Here is a 10,274-nt window from a genome sequence, read left to right on the forward strand (position 1 = left end):
GTGTCAGCTGTTAAAAGGAAGATGGATACGCTTTGATAGTGATAATGAATCTTTGCACATTCATCACTACAAGAAGCTCCATCTTTCAGACGTGGAGGAATTGTTAGCAATTAGTGTTACCTGGTTACTGATCATATCAATGACGCCACTAGGATTACCTCAGCCCTCTTAGCTTCCAGTAATGCTCTGTCAGTCTTCAGTCTGGCCTGGTTCAAAACAACTGAATCACTGTCCACAGCTCAGATTTTTTTGTGATTCAAATAGATGGTTGTACACTATCCAGCTGCTACGAATAGGGACATGATCCTCCGTGCAAGACACACAAATTACAGCAGGGGTATTTCCAGAAATATGGGGTCGTTGCTTTTCATGCTACGGCAATAGCAACATTCATATCACCATATTAGATTCACAAAAAAAGATTCAGGGCTCCTGAATGTATTCCTATAGTCTTTTTTAGTTGATGTTCCTGAGGATCATGAAGATAACACTTGGCTGCAAAGCTCTGAAATCTGCAGCAACAGAGGGAATGATGTCACACACAGTAACCAGGTGAGGGGGTGCGGAAACTGTAGCAATCTGCCTGAAAGCCGTCGATGGGAGAAGCAATGGGATCCATAGAAGTTCCTCTGATTTCCGACTAACGCTGCCAGCTCATCCATCTTTCTATACGTTGATCTCACGTTGCCCATGATGTTAGAAGGGAGAACTTATATCTCTACTCCATCAGTGTCTGTTACTCGTCTGTCCTTTTGGGCACTTGATCTGACTGATAGTGTTTTAATTCCAGTAAAATCAGTCAAATGGTTTTCTATTCAGTTTTGAAATTTGCATGTATATTACAGCTGTTGCTGAAAACCTTAATATACCAACATTTCCATTTGGCTCTATTCTGTTCCCATTTGATACAGCACCACAGTGACTGAGCCAGGGTCATTAAAGCTTTTTGATTTGTTGTTCTTAGAAATCCCTGTCTGGTAGGTGTTTAAAGATAAACCATGTGGTGCAGTGGAAGTAATGTTCATGTTTCTGGCTGCTGTGGTTTCTTCTGAATAAACAGATGAATGTAGAAAAAATAAAAGAGCCACCGCTCTGCAGATCTATAGCCACCTATAGGAGCTGCACTGGCATCCACCGAAATCCAAGGAAAAGACAACACAGCAGAAAGCCGCATTATTTGATTGACAAGTGAACTCTGGGAAGTGCAGCACAGAGACACCACAGCAATGAACGCTTCACACCAAAGATGCTGCCAGAATGACAAAATAAGGATCTTGTGGATTACCACTTGAACTTTTAACCAGATGAGCACAAACAGACACAAAAACCAAATGAAGTACATTTCTTTCAGCATGTTATATCATCACTGCTGCCATAACCATATGTCATGAAACCAGAGTGAAACTACACATTTTGTGATTACACACATGGTTGCGATTAAGCCCATGCCAGTCGGGCTAGCCTCTTGTGGCTAGACCTCATGCTAGTCCCACCAGTTTCACAGAAGTCCTTGTGCCAAGTATGGTTAGTGTAACAGAAGATGATTTGAACCTGACGCAGCCATGTCTTCTCAGAGCGGGTGCTTAAACCGTCTGGTAAGCTGTATGGTGATGTGCTGGATGACGGTGAAGTCGGATTAGTCGAATATCATTGTCTGAGTAACAGTTTCCAACGATGTTAAGAGGAGTTTGATGAGCTTTTTCCTGCTGTCCGTTTTCCTGTCTAAAAGTTGTGGTTCACCAACGAGGGCGGGACCAGAGAGTTCGATTTCTTTGCGACAGGCACTGAGTCAAGTGAAGTGATGCAGGCTGGCATTTTCATCCAAGAGTGCGGTGGCTGGATACGTGCTGATTTGCAGAGACACACTAACATTTCCTCTCCCAAAATAGCCTCTTTCAGGAGAAATTTATAGTCTTTCTTTTCAAATTAATTTCTGTTCGGGCCAGAAAGGGGATGATTGTCAAACATTTGAGTCGCTGGATAGATATTAAGGGTTGCAATGAATAACAAGATAGGAATTAGAAAAGCACATGAACAATGAAGACGTCTGCTTCTTCAGGCATCTTAAAGTATTTCAAATGAAACTATTGCAGAAGGAAATGTCCGCTTTGATTTAACTGATTGGGCAGCATATGCAGCTGTGACACGGGGTCACAGGTAGACACGGCTATCTTGCAATAGTTGTCCAGCCAAAACCCTATTAACCTCAGAAGATTATACCATTTGTGTGACATAACTCAGGTAAGGACATTTGGATAACTGGTTTTGAATTTACAGTTTTCCATAATCGTTGGCTGTGAGATTAGTTTCTCTAATCTATTGATCTCAACTCCTCTGTTTACCATCCTTTTCCATAATGATCATTAAATAACTGTTGTTCATTGGTGATATCGACACATTACAATGATAACTGTAACTACCACCCTTGTACATTGCTTGATAATACCCCTTTGTTTATTCATCTTTTAAGCCTATTTGCCCAAAATTGCTGCTTTCCACTCGAGTGTGTAAAATTTCCATATTATGGAAAGAGAGGAAGAGCGTAGGATACAAACAGGAAAATGTGTCACCCTCATTAAAGACAACCAGATTTATAGCGGTTTACGTTAAAACAGCAGGAGCTGAGTGCCAAAGTAAAGTCTTCATCAACAACTCAACAGGTAACTTCATTACCTGACTCCTGGTGGTTTTGTTTGGCAATTTCCAGTAAAATACACCTCATGCATTCTCCTCTTTAAGAGAAACAGTAATGGAAAGGGCAAGGAAGAATTAAGGCTAATTAAATCTTCAACCTGAAGACAAAACAAGCAGCCAGAGTAGAGTTGTTTATGGTTATTACGTGGCGTGGTGGTGTGTTTCCCGTATCCAAACCTATCTCTCGGCTCCCTGCCACAAACTTCTAAACAGTGTCAACCAGTAAAACAGAAAGTATGTTTTGATGCTCTGTCGTCTTAATTGTTCTTGTTGACTCATGCTCCGACTCCTCAGCTTCCAAAAATGCCATCATGGCCTCAGACTCCCTTTCCACAGCCTGTTTGTTTAATTTTGTTTTGCGGAAAGTAATGGTGATCAAACTTCGAAAAAATAAACAAGTCAATTTGTTCCTAAATTAGAGAGGCACCATCTGAAGTCTTCTGTTGGCTTCTTTTCTTTCTCACTGACCAACAGTTGAACTGCGAAGGTCGTTTTGAATTGATAACTCCTACAGTCGTCTCCAATATGTCAAAAAAGCAGTTATAAAAGACCTCAATATAAATCTTAATTTTGCCCCTACTTGGCATTTTACATTTGTTAAGAGTTTTTGAGGGGGCAACCTGGACAGGTCGGCAGAATATAGCAGGGCCAACATGTACAGATTAAATTAAGTAATCTAGAGTCTTGAATTAACCAAGGCTGCATGTCTTTGGACTGTAATGAGGAACACAGTCACCCAAAAGTACCCACGCAGACATCGGGCGAACAGACAAACTCCACACAGACAGGCTCTCCCCAGCAGTGAGATGTACTGATATCAATCCAAACTCTGGCATTGATAATTTCCTCTTCAACAATGCCCTCCCAATTGATGTTTGTACAGAGCAGTCCAGAATTACGTAATATCAACTAATAGTCTCGCTTTTAATGACACCAACTCTTTCATTCTCTGCCAAATTGCACAAGTCAGACGCCTTTCGGGTGTTTCTTCCTATTTGAGGCACCGCTATTGGGTTTCCAGCCCTTTATTTAGTTCAAATCAACATTCCCACCCAGAACAAATGGTCTACCTCAGATGACTCTCAAAACAGATCACACAGGAAGAGCGCAGGTCTCCAGCCGTGTTTCCTTTAACCTTTGATAGCCCTCCGAGGAGCCTCTCCTTGTCAAGTGTTTCAGCGGATCAAAAGGAGATCTAAAGTTCTCATGTTTTTCTTTGCCTTGTTTCCTGTCCAGTCAGTTGACCGAATAACTTTCAACTCAAAATGAGTGAAAATAAATGACATAACAGTACTGTGGTGGGCAGCAGAGAACAAGAAGTCAACACATGACCCATCTCATCCTTAAATTATTATTTATTCACAGTACAGCTTCAGCTCTAGTAATTGTAGTGGCTTTATCTTTTATCTTTTGTCTGTTTATGGTAAACTTCATTTCAGTCATTTAAATCTGTTTAGTTTGAGGTGAGGCTTTAAGGGAACAAAGCAAAACTGACGCAGACCCCAGCAGGAGGAGAAAAAATCACCCCACATAGTTATGTATTGACTTGATGAATGAAAGTGACTGCTTGTATCACTTATTCTTGAAAGACCCATCAGCAGAGACATTTACGTGTTCTACGTGTATGGCAACTTTTTTTCATCCTCCTTTTGTTGTTATATTTTTAAGTTTTGCATCCCTCATGTGTTATAATCGTCACCAACACACACACTTTATTCCTGTGACATGTTCCTGCTGTATTCTCACTCTTGAATGTCTTGAATTTTCTTAGCAACCTCAGCCACTGTGTTTTCTACCTTTTCTTCATTGTGCATTTCTCCCTTGATGCCATTTTGAGGTAACTTAGCCAGAAAATTGGGGTTGTTCTGCTCGCCCACTGAGGTTTGATTCAGCCAATGGGACTTCAAAATGTTTGGTTTCACATGGCTACGACTTGTATCTGAACAATGGTGATGCAGAAATGTGAAACCCCGAGGGTCTGTCAGTCAGAAGCAGAAAGAGAATGAGAAGGAATGGGGAGGAGGCAGGAGAATCTCCCTCAGGGAGGATACAGCAGGGCAGGAGACAACATGGCACAGGCAGCAGAAACACTCCGAGCACATGGCTGACTGCCAGGAGTAGTTTGGCGGACCTCGGCTGACACAGCACTTCACTGAAGCGGCCACACAAGCAGTCTTAGGTTAAGGCTTACAGGGCTCTGCTCTGAAACAAGCTCTTCCTGTGTATGTAAACAGAGCACACACAAGATCAGATGCAGTCAGATATGACAATTCCCTAAAAAACTATATATGCAACCTTGAGGGGGCTATATTAGGCTTCCACCGTGCCATGTAAACACAAGGCATGCGACCATATATACTAAATCCACGTCAAAACAAAGACAGACTACCCAAAAACACACAAGGCACACCCAAACATGTGATATTGTCAGGACTTTTATGGACTATATTAAATGTCAAACCTCTAAATCCTGTCTCTAATACACCTAACCATCAAAAGTATTAGTGAAACCATGCAGAGTATAAAGGAAAAGTACTTACAGAGTATAGGGAGCATATACTATTGAAATAACAACTACATCACTGACCCACCCTTATATATATATGCACATCTCCTTGTGCTTGAGAAAATAATCAAATATTAAAGTCAGAGATGATTATGTGCAGATGTGGACAGATGTGGACACAGTCAGCAGCAGGCTGGAGCCAATGTGTTGGAGGTAGAGAGGGTCATCCCCTAATCAAAAGGTTGGTGGTTCGATTACGAGCTTTAATATGTCAAAGTGTCTGTGTGCACTGAACTCCGGATTAATCTTATCACTGAGGTGATGATGCTGAGAATGTATATGAGCCATAAAAAACACATCCCACGACCAAAATAATATTTTTTGGCCTGTGGTTCTGTTATTTTAAATGTTTTTTCCCCCCCACATCATAATTACAACAATCACAGCCTCAAGGCAGAAGCTAAAGCCTCTCTGCTGAAGAGTTTTTGGAGGTTGGGTTAATGTTTGATGACAAAACTAATCACTGCAGGTTTTGTCAGTGTTGCAATCATAAAGCTTTAAAAAAATCTTTTCTCTAATGCTCGAGTGAGCAGCTGGTGGATCAGGGTCTTACTAATAGGATAACATCCCAGGACACAGAGTCAATGGTGGTCACAGAGTAGCTTTATATTAGCATGAATCCATTAAATGACAGTGAATTTGCCACTGAGGTAAGGTAACCTAATATTAGCTCACAGTGACTAAGGAGTAATGCTGTCACCAAACTGCTTCATGGCTAATTACGTGCCAAAGGAACCTCACCGCTCCGGTGTTTGACACAACCATCCGGTGCCGTATTGTTTTAGGAACAAACGTCCCCTTCGAGCTGGTTGTGCAGCGACAAACGATGGCAATAATTTAGGAAAAAGCTCCGCCCAGATGTGAGGGCAGCTTCAGGTCTAATAAAAAGAATAAGTCTTGCTTTTACAGCCACCCACTCAACGTCCACCGAAAGGTTTCCCTTCCGTTCCACAAGTATATTGCTTATTTGGAGAACCTAATAATGATTATTCAGGGTGGCAGGGTGGCCCAGTGGTTACGGTGACCGTCCCATCATGTAGAGGACAAGGGTTCAATTGCAGTAACAGCCGTACATCCTGGCCTAAAGCCCCTTTGCAAGAGGCTGAAACCACTCAGTCTCTGGAAGTCACTCTGACTACTCGCCACATGTTAACATGCTCTGAATTAAGTGGAGGGTTTTTTAAATTTTCATATTAAATCTACAACGTAAGGCCCTAAAGAAACATTGTGAGTCATGGAGCAGATAAACATGCAAAAAGAATTTATCACAACGTGTGCGGTTACCAAATATTAATACCTCATCTCATTGATGAGAAAGACACACTTTGAGGAACTGGAGTTCAGCAGTGAACTAGGTGAAGGGACAAGAAAAACAATGTAGGCATGATTGTGGCTGGAGTAAGATAATGTCTTTATAATATGTTGCATAGCTCAATGTCATAGTATGACAAAAAAATGAGAGCAGACATGGTCTAGCTTTACAATTAATGCAAATGTTCACAGTGGATGAGGGAAAATAAAACTTTCTGTGGAAGGTAAAGGATCCGACCATTTTACACATCATTTACGTAATATCTGTTGTCAATAGCTGTCGTCCCTGATTGCAATCACACAACTCTTTTGTTTCTGTAAGATTATATAATATGTACGGTACATTATGATGCATACTCATCACTATGAAACAGAATATATGGCAGAACGCAACAGTCTAGATAATTGAGGGGAGACAACAAGATATATCAGTCTAGACCCCTAGTAAGGTGCCTACCATGTTGAAAGATTAATGGTTCCTTTGTGTATGAATCCCCAATTTGAACATGTGTAATGTCTCCGGAGGATCTGGGAGAACGAATGCTTGACTTTAGCATAAGTGTTGGCACCTTGCTGCTGCTGTAATGCCTTCAGGAAGACAAGTAAACTGAGCAATCAGAGGCCGAGACACTGCCTCCGCTGCTGCCGCAGAACAAACAGAACATTTCTGCAAGCCAGAAAATGTGAGAACCTAAACTAGACTGACAGGTGTTGAGCAACAGAGTAATCATTACAGTGCTCATCTTACACAGCAAAAGCCAAGCAAAGGAGTGTGGCGTACATTTTTAGAAAATGCAAGATTGATATCTACCTGTTATCACTGTGCCAGCAAAATGCCACAATATAATTTCAAAGCCTAGGGGTCCTGCTAAGAAGACGAAAAAAAAGGCAAAGATAACAAGGGAGCTTTCAATATTTCATAAGTAGTAGGAGTCTGGAAAGATTTCAAATTGGTTGCTGGCTCTTTAATAATTGATATTTAAAGCCAACAGTAATTCAGTGTTCTCATGCAGGTGAGAGGGTAGGTAAGGATACAACTAACTAATCAACAGCTAAAGTTAATTGAATGGTGGGCGACATTTACATTTTCAAGTAGCTATGAAAGCTTCCATATGGTGATGGAATTACAGTAACTAAAGACATAATTAATATGAGAATTTTGTGGGGGTCAGTGATGGGCTGAAGGTTTGAGAAGCAAGCTTGGGACCACTCCTTATTTCTTCCCATCTCTCTTTCCTGTTTCTTTTCTTAATCTGTCCGAAACAATAGATGCAAAGAAAATGCCCAAAAGATTCAATATAGGTGGGAAAACTCAAAGAGTAGTTCTTATCCTGACCTCATCAACACCTCTTTGCTGCCCAGAGGTGAAGACCCTTAACCTCAAGCGCTCCAGTTGTACTGGGCAGCTTCCAGGAAAAGAGTTTCTTTCTCAGTTAAACTAATCTGAATAAATAAAGGCTAGATTTTCTCTTTTTCTGGGATATTGTATTTAACAATAATACGTTGAGGTGAGTAAACACAGTGGGACTCATTTCCTGAAAATGACACACAGACTCACGCACACACGACAGAGCGGGACATAGTCTGAATCATTGCGAACGTTATTGAATTTTACAAACAACAGCAAAACATGGGGCCCACTCATGGAGGAACAAGCATGATGTATGAGTTGGCCAATTACATACATACAGTTGCTTTGTGGAGCATCACTCTCTCCGACTGATTTCTGCCTTTTTACGTGTTTGTTGTTTTAGTTACAAATCCTGCAGATTAGTCGGTAATGAAAAAGAGCTGACAAACCCGCGCAGAAAGGGGGACGAAAGGATACGCGGATGGGAAATGTGAGGTGGGCCCACACCCTTGAGTATAGACTTTATGGCTATTACCAGTTCCTAATTTGATTCGGCCTCGTGATCGGGAACAATCAGGACCAGGCTTGTCTTTAAGAACGACTGGCAAAATCCAGGCCAACGGAAAAGTCGTTCTGCTTAGCAACATGAAGACAATGCAAAAACAAGCTCCTGCAGACCCCTCGTAGGTCGGCTGAAACGTGAGGAGGAAGAAGACCTGACAATGCACACACCTGTAGCCACAACAACGGAACTAGGCAGGAAACAAAGCGCCTCCAACGTGCCCGGTAAAAACCCACTTCACGATTAATAGCACTATCTTACTGTAGAGTAGTCTATAGCAATGAATCTTTCTTGTAGCTAGTAAGAATATGATGGAAACTTGTTCCTCAGCCTCACGAGCCTGGCCAGTTTAACAGGTTTTCCATGGTAACGCTCCCTAGTATACCCCAGCTGCCGGAAGGGAGCTAGGAGATGCAGGGTTTGAATGTGGGCATGGGCGAGCCTCCATTAAACTGGTGATCCAAGCAAGGCGGTAAACCTCGGTGTGCTTCACTCCTTCCTACTGTAAAAGCCTGGTTAAGGCGTCAGGCCTGGCTAAGGAAACACAGTCCCCTGTCCGTCCCTGGCACATCACCTCCAATCGGACACTGAAGCTGGAGAAAATACTTCCATCACAGGGCTAATGCTAGAGCCCTGATGGATCTACAAGCAATTTTGACGTGTCAGCAGAACTTCATCATTCAGCTGTAAGAATACAAATACATTTACTTGCAGGAGGCCATCCTCTCTTTGGGTCGAGAACTTCAATGAAGTGAGAAACTTGTGCTCACCTTTCACTTACGTTTGTTTATAGCGCTGGTCTCATCTGTGACCTCAGCAGTTTGTCATCAATCCATGTTCCAGAGAGACAAAGTCAAAGCAAACCTTAGAGATAATATGACATATAATAAGGTGTTACTTTTGAAATTATTTAATATTGAAGTAGTGCCACAGTCTGTTTCGCAGGGGTTAAATTAACAACCATTCAACAGTTGTGTTTTCCCCACGTCAATAGAACGTCCTTCCCTTCAGAGGTTGTGAAGCAAGACATTTCTAACATTTCTTTCCTTTTCTCAAAAATATGTTTTTGTAAATAGAATCTAAACTCCAGGTCTTTGCAGATGCAGCAGTAAATTACCTTTGAAAGCCTCAATTTATTTTAACAAACTAATATAGTGCTGCTAGCACTTTTGAACACCACTGAGCTGATTTCAGTCACGATGTGAACCCTGGATAATCTCCTGATATTAGCCGGATGGGCTGCATGTGAGAACGCAATTGTCCAATTCATAGTCTCTGAATCTTAAGTTTTCCTGCCAGGCCCCAAGTAAAAGTCGGGATCTGGTTGTCCTGACAGAGTTCAGGTCAGAAACTGGCTCTATTGTGGTTAAAAGTGTTTCTTTCCTTCGGAAAGTGGAACCACCTGCGCTAAGAGAGCTAGCTTAGCGCAAAGCTAGGATTTAAGTGTGGCACAAAGTCATCAATGTTTACAGTATTATAACCCCTTTATCCTTTAGTAATGAATTGACATTGAATGATGTCATAGTTACTAAATTCAGTTTGTGAGGTATTTAGCCTGTTGAGTGTCTTACCAGCAGAGATGTTTGTCCAGGATGTGTTGGCGTCATGTGTTCTGCCCTCAGACAGTGAGAATCGTGAGGGAAAGAAAACAACACACACCAAGCTCCTGTTGTCAGGGACCAGGCAGAAAGGCAAAGGTGTAAAAAGTCATTTCTCCTTTTAAATGAAACTGAAAATCCTTTTTTTTTTAATGAAAAATAACTAAATAACCATACAAGTTACAAAAGAAG

Source organism: Limanda limanda, chromosome 9 (assembly GCF_963576545.1).
Source record: "Limanda limanda chromosome 9, fLimLim1.1, whole genome shotgun sequence".
Classification (NCBI taxonomy): Eukaryota; Metazoa; Chordata; class Actinopteri; order Pleuronectiformes; family Pleuronectidae; genus Limanda; species Limanda limanda.